Source organism: Silurus aristotelis, assembly GCF_946808225.1.
Source record: "Silurus aristotelis genome assembly, chromosome: 14".
Classification (NCBI taxonomy): Eukaryota; Metazoa; Chordata; class Actinopteri; order Siluriformes; family Siluridae; genus Silurus; species Silurus aristotelis.
Genome location: NC_139587.1, coordinates 10828180 through 10844159, shown reverse-complemented (window position 1 = coordinate 10844159; position 15980 = coordinate 10828180). Strand labels below are relative to the sequence as shown.

Here is a 15980-nt window from a genome sequence, read left to right as displayed (position 1 = left end):
ACCAGAACTGTATTCGGGTTTTCTTCTTTGATTTTTGTAAAGGTTGAGATTATTCTTTGCCACCGCTTGTTTACAAGACACCATCTCCGCTATCACGTGTGATCAAGGCCTAGCGGCTATCGCATTAGCAACGTGTGTGAACATGCAAACGGGATCCAGTTGGACCTGGGACTTTGCGACTGGACGTGTTACGTTGTTGCTGCTGTAAAGATCGCAGGGTTATACTGTGCTCGGATCGACCTGACTCTCCACGCAAAGGAAATTATTTACTACGCTAACAGTGAGTTGGTGCTGTTCTCTGTTCATCTTGGTCTCCGTGGATGGATGTAAGTGATTTTTCCAAGTTTGTGCTTAAGAGTATTCATTTAACTCTTCACACTGTGAATGTGCACCAACTGGGCCCCAACGAAACCACTGCTAGTGTATGTGACTGAGTTGATGGTTCATATATATTGCATACAGGACTGAGTTTTTTCTGATAGACTGTGTAAAATTGTGCACTTGGGTTTTTTGTTATATTGTATTATTTTTTTTGTATCTCTTTATGTTTTGAGGTCTTTAATTTTACTTTTGATACCAATATTTTATTTTCTAAATATTTCACACTTCTACAGTTGTTTACTGGTTTCATACATTTTTGTTTAAACTACAGCAAAACTAAAATAACAGTAAAACTCCGGAATAAGAAAAATATTAGGGTTACACAGAATTTTGGCCTTGGGATCTAGACATGGAATCTTGGAGGCCACTGAGCCCAGGCCCCGCCTGTAACATTTGCGATCATCTATTCAGGTTGTAGCGGTATTTGATAGTTGAGAGAGAGACTCTCCAGGGTTTGAGAGCAGAGAATCCTGCATATTTATCCAAGAATTTGATAAATTATTTTATTAATTTGGCTGTTTTTAATCATTTAAATTTGTCTTGTGTTTAATAACATTTTTCTGGTGTCACAAACTGAAAACATATTTAATAATGGACTTTACATGGACTGTAAACACAAAGAAAACATAAAAATCACCTTGGACAATTAAGCAAGGGGTGCTTGGTAGCGTCGCAGTCCTTTTAATATCAGTGGCTGTGGCACAAGGGTGCAAATAAATCAATAGAATAATAGTTAAATAAGACTTAAGTGTTAATAATCTGAACCTATGGCAGTACTCAATTAAAATCATCAATTGCCCCCATCGATTTCTCTTAGATTAGGCAGTAAACAATTGGTAAAATTTAGACTGCGATCATGACTTTGGGTTACATATGATATAAGATACTCAGTGTGTACAGTGTACACTCACCAAGCACTTCAGCTGTAACTATCAGGAACACCTGTTCATCATTTTATTAATGCAATTATCAAATCAGCCAATTATGGGGCAGCAGTGCAATGTAAATCATGCACATACAGGTCAGGAACATGTATATAAAGATGGACAAAATAGCAGTTCCTCAAAGTGAAACAAAAACCAAAATGTTTTGATGATTGTGTAAATGGGGTAAAGTGTAGTGTGTTCAGAAGACTAGAAAGGCAATATACAAGCACAGTGCATTTATCCAAAAATAATAGACCTAATGCTAATTTGAGAGTGAAAATATACTTACATCAACATCAAGCACAATGGAATCCTTTGAAGTAAGCCATCAGAAGAAGTAGAACGATTGCAGTCTTATCTGATGCCTCTGGTTCAAAATTAGCCAAAACATCTTTCACGCCTTGGTAGTTGACTCCTTGGAAGAACTTCAGGATGGTGTTGTAGTTCTTATCCAGGGCCTCTCGCAACTTCATAAGGATGGGGACATCCGTTAGAAGAGTGAAGTGTGAAAATATACCTGTAAACATTGAAGAAGAAACCTTCACTTTTCATGTTGTTCACGTTGAAGCAGTCTATAGTTGGACTTCATCAGTGATATTGCAGTATCTTAATGTTGCGTTACAGTGAGAGGATGGTATGCGCAAGTTATTGTCTCCAACGTAAATCTCTTTTCTTGGACTACAACAAAGATTGTAGGCAACAGTTTACTTCCTGGGATGTAGTGAAGTAGTAAAGACCGACATCATCATAATTCCTCCTGCTTTTACTCACAGCCTGTAAGTTAACTCCTGTTAGCATTACATTGTGAGCGAATCTTTCAAACATGGTAAGGAGCGTCACATTTCCGGCTGACGTCAGAGGTATTCAGACCAATCACAATGTACCGGTTAGCTGACCAATCGGATGACACAGCGGTTTTCAGATCGATGAGCTTTGTACAAAATCAGAGCGTTCGAGAGGGGGCAGGGATATCTGGAGCTACAAAATTTCATTGTATGTGGAAAATAATGTGTTTTTAACCATAAACCACGCAAACACATTTTTACACATTTTTGTTATTATACCAAATACACAAAAAACTTTGTTGTTTAGCAATGAAATAAGTGCACTTTAGAATTACATAAAGTAAGTAATAGTTACCTCAGGAAAAATTTTAAATGTGTATTTTGATATATAAAACTATTGATGTTATGGAGATTTTAAGTCATTTAAGTCAGATAGAAAAGGAATAAAGTACCTTTTAGTGAGAAGAGAAAAGGCCATTCCTCCATAACCACTGCAATGGCTGGTGCAGGCATACTATTAAGATAGCGTCGCTGGATGACGTAGGTCTTCTCCATCAGAGGTTCAGCTCTCTCTGCACCAACTATGCCTTCCTCTGAGTAGATGTCAAGGAGATAACTTTTCATGGCATGCAATGATGCCTCAGTTTCACCAGGAGGAAATTCTACAGGACTCCACCTTACACAGCCATACTGATCTACTGGGCCTCTTATCATGCCTTTATCTGCTCCTTCACTTTGTGGCCTTCTCTCTCTGCGTCGTCTCACAAGAGTATTGTTCCTGTTTTTGTATTCCACCCGAGTTTTAATTTGTTGCAAAAGAGAGTAACAACCATCTCCAAGAATGTCTCCATTTTTTGCAACATCTGCAAAACAATTTGCATGGCTCCTTACAATGCTTCGAACAATATTGTGACAGATTGCTCTGGATGGGTTAGAGTCATGTTCCAGCATCTGATCAACCACTGCCTTCACCATATCTTTTTTATCGCTGGGGGATGGTCTTGTTTTATTTGCTAATGCTCTTCCAATTGCTGCTGGCATCCTATCCCAGTTAACCTGGAAGTCTGCATGCCATGGTTTGCCAAGTTGTGAAGATGAAGATGAAATGGTGTCTTGAGTTCTGACAGGTATGGTGCAAGGAGTGTTCAAGGTGCTGGCTGCAAAAGTTGAAGAGGTAACAGGAAATAGTTCCAACTGAACTATTTCAAGTCCTAAAAATAAACCAGACCAGATTATTACATGAAGGGGGAAAGAACCTATCTTACCTGGGAAAAAAATAACAACTATAATTTGCTGGTGAATGCCATATAAGGACAGGCAGACAAATTTGGAAAGCATAAAACGGCTTTATCTTTAAAACAACTCTAGATTTCTCAAATAGTCTACCTTTATGAGTTTATGTTAAATGTTTTTCTTTAAGTTATGTATCTGTAAATCTGCACAGCATTAATTTTTGTTTCACTTTTTTTTGGGTTGAGCATGGCCCTATAAAACTTTATTTTGATCTCATAATTACATTTAATACAATACAATATAGGGTAATATTAGAGCTGGACGATTAATTGAAAAGTAATCGAAACCGAAATTCATAAATTCATTTTATCATGTCGATCTTTTTTGGTTTTTAACTTTGTTAATACTTTCCCTTTAAAGACCCCCTATTGTCCGTTTTTACATTTCCTTTGGTGTGTAAGTGTGTATTAGTACATGTTAACGATATGCAAAAGGTACAAACCCCAAAGTAAACGATGGCGCGAGTTATCGTCTCCAACGTAAATCTCTTTTCTTGGACTACAACAAACACACGGATTGTAGGCAACAGTTTACTTCCTGGGATTGGTGATGTAGTAAAGACCGACATCATCATAATTCCTCTCGCTTGGACTCACAGCCTGTAAGTTAACTCCTGTTAGTATTGCTTTGAGCGAATCTTTCAAACATGGTAAGGAGCGTCACATTTCCGGCTGACATCAGAGGTATTCAGGCCAATCACAACGTACTGATTAGCAGGGCCATTCAGGGACAAAATCAAAGCGTACCAATGTAGATTAACTGAGCAAACGATTGACGCGTCGTGCAAATGAGCGGTAAAACCCCAGTCACGCAATCCGTTTTGACGTGGGTGCCCCGCATGCACGAGCGTAAAGCCTAATTAATGGAAACACATTATTCGCTTTGCGTCAGTGCACACGCACCAGCATAGCGGGTACACTGGTGCAGAGCAGAGCAAGACCGTCAGTCTATGTGCCGGGGCTTAGCCCAGATGGCCCTGGCTAGGGTTGTGTCTATGGACGATATCTGACCGATGGCTGACCGACATCATGATAGTAATGACCGTAATAAATGAAATCTGACACCTGCTGCTCTGTGATGTGACACACGTTCAGCTCCGCTGAATTCACACATTCAGTTTTCAGTCTGCTCTCTCTAACAAAACTAAATGATTAATTTACAAGAAAAAAAAAATCTAAACAACGGTGGAAGACAAGTGCCGCGATAGGCAAGTGATCTAACCGGTGAGACATAAAAATAACTAAAATTATAGTAAAATAAATTATAAATTATAGTAAAATAACGAAATTATAGCTTTTAAGTAGAAAATAGTATTTATGTAAAGAGATATATTAAAATAAAAAGTGCACAATTTGTCTTAAGTGGAAGTAATAAAGTACTTTTGTAACTTTTGTTATTTGTAACTTCATTTTAATTCTATTTTATTAATATTCGATTCAGCTTCAGTCAACTCAACTTTTTATATAGGCTAATATCAAAATATAGTTACCTTTAAAGCCATGGAGTAACTTTTGACACTGAATAGGTCGAATGTATTTCTCTATATCTTTCTCTTGTACCAAAGGAATGTCTTCCTTGTTTTCCACAGCAAGTTCTTGCAACCCATTCAGGAGTGAAGTCAGTTTCATCAGAGAGACCCGGTAAGAATGACAACACCAATTCCTTCAGCATTACTTCATCCATTTTCTGAAAAGAGCTTGGGCAGACATGCAATCAATAACATTTCTCAATTTTGTATGGTTTTATACCGTATGTTTTAGTTTTATTACTACAACAGGCTCGCACTGTCCATGTCGATTACAAAGAAATTATGTTTACACACACTGTACTGGTAATAACATACTCTATATTTATATTGTTTTTTACATATTCATTTTCAAATGTTAAATCGGCTGACAGTTTCGATTCAACTGCAATCAAGAATCACGTAAAGGCAGAATATTCATATATTGGGACTGGAGACTGCTGACATTACCTGAACTTGGAAATTTGTTTAGTACATACGTTAAAGGGGTTGGAGTCTAATTGTATTTCATGTATTTTGACTTAACACAGTTATAGAATTGGATTCCTCATGGGCAAAGTTTCTAAGAACCATTTGGACATGTGTGACGTGTGAGTATTTCTGTGCCGAATCCACTTTGTTGGGGTTCATACAAGTTTCTGAAAGTGTTTTTTTCGACTGCTGTTTCTGTTACATAACAGCATCACTGCAAGTACAGTGAAAGTCCTCATATGTACACTTTACCGGAAATAGGGCACGCACACCCCAACCAAGAGCAGACACAAAATAAGTGTCACCAAAAAGGTGTGTTTTTGTATGTAAGGAAAAAAAAAATCAGCTTTTCAAAGAACCCAGCATTATGGGAACAATGGATGTAGTTTGTTTATCTGTTACTGTTTAAAACATGTTATTATAAAGTACACCCAATAAATGTACAATATCTTGTGTATGCATTTTTACGAAAGCAGCTTGCTCCACTTGTCCTGCCTTTTCCCGCTACCTCGGTCACATTTAGCTTAAACTGCCTCTGGAAAAGAATGGTGCAGAGCAATAAGTGATACATCACACATTTTGTATGATGGAAGAGGATAGTAGTCCAGCAAATCTTCTTGTTTGATGCAAACATATTCCTCTTGGGCTACTCCTAATTTGCAATAGACACCAATGTCACTTAACTTCACAAAAATATATTTTTGAGTCACAAACTGCACAGACTTATTAAGGACAATGATAAGATGAATCTTTCCAACATAAAGTTCTACATCATTACTCTCAAGCAAAACATACATCCCCTTTCGGTATACTGTGCCTTTCACTGTCACTTCATTGCAAGCTATTTTGACCAGCAACTGATGCCCTGATCCTGTCATTATAATCACTTACATAAAACTCTGTACCCTTTTCAATATGCACAACCAAAGGGAACAGACTGCCTGCACTCAAGTAGGCTTGAAGTAGTTGGTGTCTCTCTGCAAGTGTTTTGCAAAGATTCTTGAAGTTGTGCAATTTCCGGGCACACTGCTTGAAGAAGGTGTGTTTGCTCTCAAAGCGTAATGTCCACAGACGTATAAGTGGGCCAAACTGAAGAATAAGCTGTGGATAATGGCACAAATAGTGATGCTTGGGCTTTACCAGACTGGAAGGGAAAAGCCTTTGACGACTACAGACATATTCTTCAATGAGGACTTTCAGATATGCCACCTGGCCGGTTGTAATAGCTGGTGCACAAACAAGCTCTACGATCTCTCTCAGCTGCAGTATAATTTGCCAAACTTCATTTTCAGAAGGATCTTTAATTCTGTCCCCCACAAAAAGAGGTAGCAACCTCAGAAAACACCAGTTTTGAACAGCATGCCCACTTAAGCGTTCGCTACCTGGAGACATGTCTGCTGGTTTGCTGTTGGCATCATTTCCTTGATATTTGAACTGGTTTTTACATCTGTTTAATTGTAAGTAGGTAAAGTGCTTCTCCTGAACCAAATGACCAACAAACAAGGCAAGGTCATAAGACACAATACCCTCAAACAAATCATGTCCCAGACATGGCGGGAGCCCTGGCTGGCAAACATGAAAATAATTGAGCTGGTTAAAAGGAGAGTCTGTCTTAATGCCACAAGCTGAGACAGTATCGCTGGTGGCTAAAACTTCCAAATGACTGTGATAGGATTGTGCAGTTCTTGGAGTCCCACACGTGTATGGTTCATTCATAAATGTATTTCTGTCAATCTCACAGTAGCGGCAGAAATGGCTGGTTCGACTAAAGTTTTCTACAAAACCTCCAATGCAGTGTGATCCCAGGTTGTCTCCTGAAATGGCAACTAAAGCTCCTTTTACAATGCCATCATCAGTCAAAATACCTTGCTCCTCTAGAAGCTTGAGATCACTGATCAATGGTTTAAAAGCTTTGTTCATGCCAAAATATTTAAAATCTTTCTCCCTACATAGTAGGACAAGTTGCATATGATCGATTCTGGATCTATTGTGAGGTAAAATGTCAGTCAGGGTCATGTAAACTGCTACAATTTTGTGTTTTTTTTTTCCTGAACCAAGTGGTTTCACAACCTCAAAGGCATCTTGATATAGGATCACACCAACAGAGGAAGGTTCTGTTTTTAACAATGGATTTCCCTTAAATCCCTCTCCATCTCTCACATCCTGAATGAGATTTTCAGTAGCTGGCTGCAAACGTGTGGCAACATGTTGTTCTCTTACAGACTCGCTTTTGAACAGTGTGGCCAACGTCTCATTGATAGAAATATACTGGGCAAAGCACTCCTTACCATTTTCATCACTGCTTAGAAGAAAAGGCACAGGCTCAACATAGTTGAAATTGTTTTTGAAAAAACTCTTCCTTTTTTGGTCTGTGCTCAAAATGTCCCTGTTACACATCTTAAGAAGATCTGCCCTGCTAATTTCATCAATGATGTTGCTTATGGTGGCCTCTTGGGTTCCAAGTTCTTTTAGTTTCTGACTTAAAATCATATAGGAATGAGACAGGCCAATTTCATGGGCATTTTGAAAGTCCTCAATGATTGTCTGTATTGTACTGGATGGTAGCAACAACTTGCCTTGTAATTTAAGATACAGAAGGGCAAGGTTTTGTAAATAGAGAGTTTCATCCACAGCAAATTCCCTTTCTGGCTCAGTATCTTCCACAAGGAAAGTATCAGAACATGGCTGACTACACAGACTACTAGGCTCAGTAGGATCAGACGCACACAACAAGGCGTGATCTAGATCTCTATGTTTCCTTGAAAAATGCGAGGCTAAAGAGGATGCGACGGTAAAGCTGCAATCACAACCTCTGACTGGGCATTTTATTTCTAAACCTTCCTGTATGTGTGACTTTAAATGTTTAATGAGGGAGCTTAAGGTGTCATATGTAAATGTACAAAACCGAGCCACACATTTTAAGGGAGTTTCAAACCGCTTACAATATTGCACAGATGATCCACGCCCTGTATGCTCTCTATACATATGAGATTTCAAAGCATTTGATTTGCGACATATCCGAGAGCATTCAGGGACACCGCAATGGTACATAAAGTCGGGAGCATTACTATGCAGTTTTGAATGTTGAATAAACTCAATAACTGTCTGAGACACATGTTCACACAAACTAAATTTACAGTTGAACATTGTGTTTGATTCAGTTGGGAGAAGAAAAAAAATACAGGGCCAACCAGATTTAAAACTGATCTTGTTACTTAGGATATAGATAGCAGATTGCTCTAGTAACTCAAAGTGAATATATTTGGTTCACACACATGAAAGTTACTAAACTGAACAACCTAAAAAAAACATCTTAAACACATTAGTTAAAGTATAAAACTAAGGGACAAGATAACTAGGTGTCGACCCTAAAATGAACGATGTGTGTAACTTAGTTAGAAAGCTCACCACCCCCACTACTGCTCATAAATACAAACAAGATGATTAAAAGCCAATTATTATAAACATATAAATTACGTTCAGCTAAAAATCACAGTAGGCTAACGTTCGTGTACTTGCAAACACAAGAGTTTAGCTTAGTCTATCAGTGACAAAACTGTCGCGCAGGCGCACATGTGGCAGTGGAATAAAAAAAAAAAAGTATTTGGCAGTGGAATTTTTCTGAGACAAGACAATCAAATTATTATTCTTTCTTTTTATTATATATTTTTTTAAATGTTGATAATTGACACGCGCACTTCATTTTTCATTTGACGAGACAGATCGCGGCTGCTCTGTACCTCTCTCACACACAGCTAAAGGCACAAGTTTGAAATGAATTTACTGGTTTTACTGAAACCGGGCATATAACGTTAATTTTTCTAGCTGATAATAACAGCCATATTGTCTAATTTATATACATTCAGGCCACAGGATAATGTTACCTCACAACTTTATTCCCCAGTGGTTAACTTACCGCTGTGAGATGCTGTGGGAAGAACCTACAGTAAAGAAAGAGAGAACGTTTAAGCACCAAGAAAAACTTCAGTTAACAGATAATGTTATTATTATTTTTTTAAATAAGGCTTAAAATATGGTCTGACAGTACAGTACACTTAAAACAGTACACTTAACACTACCAACGTCTGTTCATTTCTTTCTTTTTTACATTCCGCGGTCCTACACGAGTGTGTTAATCACTAACAGCGCGACAACAAAACCTACAACTAACGAAATTTGCCTGATCCTTCATGCACACATCACATATACACACATATACACACACACATTATATATATATATATATATATATATATATATATATATATATATATATATATATATATATATATATATATATATACATATATAAATCAGTCATTTAATTGACAAATTTGCACATTTTAAAACTTACCACTGAATCCGCAGAGATGAGATAACTCAAAGATAGCGCGAGCGCGGGAGGAAAGTCACAGCCGCTTCCCGTGATTTCGCTAATGGCATTATTTTCACAATAAAAGTCTCAACACTGTACTATATTGTGAAATGTCACAGTTAATGCCTGTGAAATGCTAATAATGTAAGCTACTGTGAAATATTACTGTTACATCTTGTGAAATCGTGGAAATTTTTTTTACAGTGTAGCTCTCTGAGACATTGGGGGTCTTTGTTAGACAGCTTTGGGAAATGTTCAAGTTTGTTAAAGAGAGCTGCCTCTATGGCTTCGGCAGAGCCATAGCATTCCTCAAGCCGTGTCCATACCATCCTGAGGCCATTGTCTGGACGATTGATGTGTACTGATCGGATGCGTCTTGCTTGTTCACTAGAGTCTGAGCCGAGCCATTGAATAAGTAAGTCTAGTTCTTCACTAGGCTTAAGACCAAGACCCTCAATAGCATTACAAAAGCTGGACTTCCAAGCCCAATAGTTCTCAGGCTTATCATTGAATCTTGAAAGTCCACCTGTCAGAAAATCACGGCGAGCCAGAAACTTTGCAAGCTCAAACACATTCAATTCAATTCAATTCATTTTTATTTGTATAGCGCTTTTAACAATGAACATTATCTCAAAGCAGCTTTACACAGATAATGCGGTGATTAAAAATGAATATGTTCTTTATGAGTAAGTTTGTCCCTGATGAGCAAGCCGGTGGCGACTGGCGACTGTGGCAAGGAAAAACTCCCCGAGATGGCATAAGGAAGAAACCTTGAGAGGAACCAGACTCAAGAGGGAACCCATCCTCATCTGGGTTACACCGAATGTCCATTTGTGGCGGGTATACAATGTTGCGGGGTGCAGTGATGATGATCAAAAGCGAAGTGTATTTCTGAGTCAGTGTAGGAGACTGTTGACATCAACTACAGTCCAATCCAGGCAGGCCTGGATGAAGTGGGAAGATCCACGGGGGGGAGAGGGGCAGGAACAGTGGTCACTGGAGCCTCAGGAGCATGTTTAACTCGACCGAGAGAGAGAGAGAGAGAGAGAGAGAGAGAGAGAGAGAGAGAGAGAGAGAGAGAGAGAGAGAGAGAGGTGACAGGAAGAGAAGGATATGGATTTTTAAGTGTACCTATTGTTGCATGAGAGTTAAAGTCACTGTGCAGTTTGGACTCCGGCAAGACTCGCTATGGCAGCATAACTAAAAGGGAGAACCAGAAGGCAACACAGACATGAGGGATCTCTGGGATAAGAGACGGCCCACCACACCACCATCAACAAACCTGAGTGAACACGTGAATGTGAGGGGACGACAGCGTACAAATATCCCAGTTCACCAAACACTCTATATCAATGTTCCCTCCAGATCTGAGCCTTTACCTGAGAAAAAATCTACTGATTAAAGGCTTAACTGAATAAATATGTTTTCAACCTCGACTTGAACACTGAGACTGTGTCTGAGTCCCGAACACTGGTTGGAAGGCTGTTCCATAAATGCGGGGCTTTATAAGAGAAAGATCTGCCCCCTGCTGTAATCTTCATTATTGGAGGAACCAACAGATAGCCTGCACCTTTTGATCTAAGTAGGCGTAGAGGATCATACTGGTACAGAAGTTCACTCAGATACGGTGGTGCGAGACCATTAAGTGCTTTATATGTCAGTAGTAGAATTTTATAATCAATGCGAGATTTGATTGGGAGCCAGTGTAGACTGATTAATACAGGGGTGATGTGGTCATATTTCCTAGATCTAGTGAGGACTCTTGCTGCTGCATTCTGAACTAACTGAAGCTTATTTATGCACCTACTCGCACACCCAGACAGTAAAGCATTACAGTAGTCTAATCTAGAAGTAACAAAAGCATGAACTAGTTTTTCTGCATCCTGTAACGACATCATATTTCTAATTTAAGCAATATTTCTAAGGTGAAAGAAGGCGATCCTGGTAATAATATTCATGTGAGCCTCAAAGGAAAGACTCGAGTCAATAATCACACCAAGGTCTTTGACAGCCGTACAAGCTGAAACAGAAACACCATCCAGAGATGTTAGGTAATCGGAGAGTTTGCTTCTAGCTGCATGTGGTCCTAGTAAAAGTACTTCCGTCTTATCTGAGTTTAGCAGAAGAAAGTTATTTTTTTAGAGCATCCACTGTCTAATGTCCTTTACACATTTTTCAACATTGTTAAGCTGATCTCTCTCATCTGGCTTTGCTGAAATATATAGCTGTGTATCATCAGCATAGCAATAGAATCTAATACCATGTTTATGAATAATTTCTCCAAGAGGCAGCATATAACACATCTGAGGGAGCAGTATGGGACTCGTTGTGATGAGAGGGTGAGCAGCTTCCCAATTTAATGTTGCGTCTAGGAGATGATGCATCATGTAATGCAGAATTGAACTGTGATGTGTTCCCACCTGCATGTTTAATGGATTCAGAATGAGTCTGCATTGTGTGGGAGCTGAGGGATGTTGTAGTACGTGCATGGTCACGAGTTGGAGGTTGTTTCTCTGGCAATTCCTGAAAAGGACTTGTCTGCACGAAAGGTTCAGAAGGTTCAGGCTTTGGCAGATTAAAGTATGGAGCCAGAGGCTTGCCTTTTGTGGTTCCTGCAAGCATCGGTATCTGTACCTCTTTAAATTTATGCTGATCTTCTACATATTTCTCAGTTCTTTGCAATGAATCATGAGAACAATGATGTTCTTTGCTTTCAGAAAACTGTTCTAATCCTATCTCTGCAGCTGCCTCAAACACTGACGCTTCAGCTGCAGCAGCTTCTGCTTCTCTTTCATGCTGGAGAGCATTCAGTGTAGCCTGTAAACGTGTCTCCTCCACTTTAAGCTGGGCTTGTACTTCAGCTTGTTTCACTCTCATTTCTATCTCCTTTTGCGCATATGTGGCTCTAGTCAGTGCTGCTTCTGCCTTTGCACGAGCCTCCAATGCGGCTACACTTGCTGCAGACTTGCTTGACCATCTTGATGATCTTGAACACACTGATCTGGTTTTCAGACTAAGTTTCTCTTTCGTAGACATTTTGAGGGTGAAAGCAGAACTTGAAATCCTATCGACCGATGCAGCAATCTGTTTTAACTGTCTTTTTATTATTCTGCCCTCGTAAAAGAGTTCCCCTTCTTAACTAGGCAGATAGACAACTCCTTCCACAGGTATGTTGAATCGAAGCATGGATTTATTATGACCACCACTTCAAATATAAGTGGAACAGAGTAATCCATGCTTCGATTCAACATACCTGTGGAAGGAGTTGTCTATCTGCCTAGTTAAGAAGGGGAACGCTTTTACGAGGGCAGAATAGTAAAAGGCAAAGCTTCTTTAAATGATTGCAAGCTGATGCAAAGGATTGAAAATAGCTGCTTTAACCGTGTGACAATCAGCATGAACTTAGCAAAACAAAAATGGCTCCTATTAAGGTCAGAGGTTACTTTAAATATATAGAATAGCACCACCTAGAGGCTCAAACATTTAACTAGACTAAACTACACTGGAAACAGTACACTTACATTATTTAGTACAAATTCAAGCTTAATTCAAGTAACCATTATTTAGCATTAATGCAGTATAGTACTCAGGTTTGCAGAGAACTTGGTGTATAAAGAGCATTCACATAGAAATCAATGATCATGCTTTAGAGGAAAGTTTAGCATATATAAAGTTTAGCATACATTATATGATAAAAATGCTTGTAAATGTAAGACATGCTATAAAGGCCAGCGAGTAGATAAGGCTGATAGATTAGGTAAGGGATTAGAAAAGGAAAAGGAAAAAAAAGCCAGTGGTAGAATATTACCGAATATTATGCAGTAAAATGCTTCCCTGCCACAGACTGCCCCAACTTATCTCCTAATTATGAGATACAAAGTTAATTTTATTAGCTACTAAGACATAATTGCTCGACCTTAGTGCAGCTTTTGACACCATTGATCACACTATACTACTTGCTAGACTTGAGAACGTTGTTGGAATAAAGGGAACGGCTCTCTCTTGGCTCAGGTCTTATTTGACTGATCGCTATCAGTTTGTTGATGTTAATGGTGAGTTCTCCACACTCTCTGAGGTAAAGTTTGGTGTTCCTCAAGGATCTGTCTTAGGCCCTCTGCTTTTCTCTTTATATATGCTGCCTCTTGGAGAAATTATTCATAAACATGGTATTAGATTCCATTGCTATGCTGATGATACACAGCTATATATTTCAGCAAAGCCAGATGAGAGAGATCAGCTTAACAATGTTAAAAAATGTGTAAAGGACATTAGACAGTGGATGCTCGATAACTTTCTTCTGCTAAACTCAGATAAGACGGAAGTACTTTTACTAGGACCACATGCAGCTAGAAGCAAACTTTCCGATTACCTAACATCTCTGGATGGTGTTTCTGTTTCAGCGTGTACGGCTGTCAAAGACCTTGGTGTGATTATTGACTCGAGTCTTTCCTTTGAGGCTCACGTGAATAATATTACCAGGATCGCCTTCTTTCACTTTAGAAATATTGCTAAAATTAGAAATATGATGTCGTTACAGGATGCAGAAAAACTAGTTCATGCTTTTGTTACTTCTAGATTAGACTACTGTAACGCTTTACTGTCTGGGTGTGCGAGTAGGTGCATAAATAAGCTTCAGTTAGTTCAGAATGCAGCAGCAAGAGTCCTCACTAGATCTAGGAAATATGACCACATCACCCCTGTATTAATCAGTCTACACTGGCTCCCAATCAAATCTCGCATTGATTATAAAATTTTACTACTGACATATAAAGCACTTAATGGTCTCGCACCACCGTATCTGAGTGAACTTCTGTACCAGTATGATCCTCCACGCCTACTTAGATCAAAAGGTGCAGGCTATCTGTTGGTTCCTCCAATAATGAAGATTACAGCAGGGGGCAGATCTTTCTCTTATAAAGCCCCGCAGTTATGGAACAGCCTTCCTATCAGTGTTCGGGACTCAGACACAGTCTCAGTGTTCAAGTCGAGGTTGAAAACATATTTATTCAGTCAAGCCTTTAATCAGTAGATTTTTTCTCAGGTAAAGGCTCAGATCTGGAGGGAACATTGATATAGAGTGTTTGGTGAACTGGGATATTTGTACGCTGTCGTCCCCTCACATTCACGTGTTCACTCAGGTTTGTTGATGGTGGTGTGGTGGGCCGTCTCTTATCCCAGAGATCCCTCATGTCTGTGTTGCCTTCTGGTTCTCCCTTTTAGTTATGCTGCTATAGCGAGTCTTGCCGGAGTCCAAACTGCACAGTGACTTTAACTCTCATGCAACAATAGGTACACTTAATAATCCATATCCTTCTCTTCCTGTCACCCTCTTCTCTCTCTCTCTCTCTCTCTCTCTCTCTCTCTCTCTCTCTCTCTCTCTCTCTCTCTCGGTCGAGTTAAACATGCTCCTGAGGCTCCAGTGACCACTGTTCCTGCCCCTCTCCCCCCCGTGGATCTTCCCACTTCATCCAGGCCTGCCTGGATTGGACTGTAGTTGATGTCAACAGTCTCCTACACTGACTCAGAAATACACTTCGCTTTTGATCATCATCACTGCACCCCGCAACATTGTATACCCGCCACAAATGGACATTCGGTGTAACCCAGATGAGGATGGGTTCCCTCTTGAGTCTGGTTCCTCTCAAGGTTTCTTCCTTATGCCATCTCGGGGAGTTTTTCCTTGCCACAGTCGCCAGTCGCCACCGGCTTGCTCATCAGGGACAAACTTACTCATAAAGAACATATTCATTTTTAATCACCGCATTATCTGTGTAAAGCTGCTTTGAGACAATGTTCATTGTTAAAAGCGCTATACAAATAAAAATGAATTGAATTGAATTGAATAATTATAAAATCACGATCTCATAATTATGAATGATTAAATCATAATTATGAGATCCTTTCTGTGATTTTTTTTCTCTTTGTGAATGCAATGGCACAATACATCATCAGATAATAAAGAACGTAAAAGAAAAAAGCTGGTGTGTTAAAACTACAGCCCTGGTTTGGTCAAACAGAGGATGATTTGCAGACAGAGCAAAATCAAATGTTGGCAAGAAAAAAAAGGCATGGAATTTGTGGAAGATGATCTGTTGCATTGCTATTTGTAAAAGTGCACGATCAGGGGATTTTTTAAGAAAAGGTTACGATCAGGGGATTTTAAAAAAATAGACACAATCAGTAGATTTTTTTTTTGTACATGTAAATTAGAATTGTATGAAGGT

The 15980-nt window shown here is 39.2% G+C and overlaps 1 pseudogene across 1 annotated transcript; it reads right to left on the bottom strand.

Moving 5' to 3' along the window:
* Window positions 1-1603: 1603 nt before the first annotated feature.
* On the bottom strand, window positions 1604-9965 carry LOC310737436 (annotated as a pseudogene). The gene is made up of 5 exons (XR_014538197.1): window positions 9736-9965; window positions 9298-9322; window positions 4875-5071; window positions 2545-3303; window positions 1604-1824 (listed from the first exon to the last, which is right to left on the bottom strand). The product of XR_014538197.1 is annotated as an uncharacterized misc_RNA (transcript).
* Between the last annotated feature and the right edge of the window lie 6015 nt (window positions 9966-15980).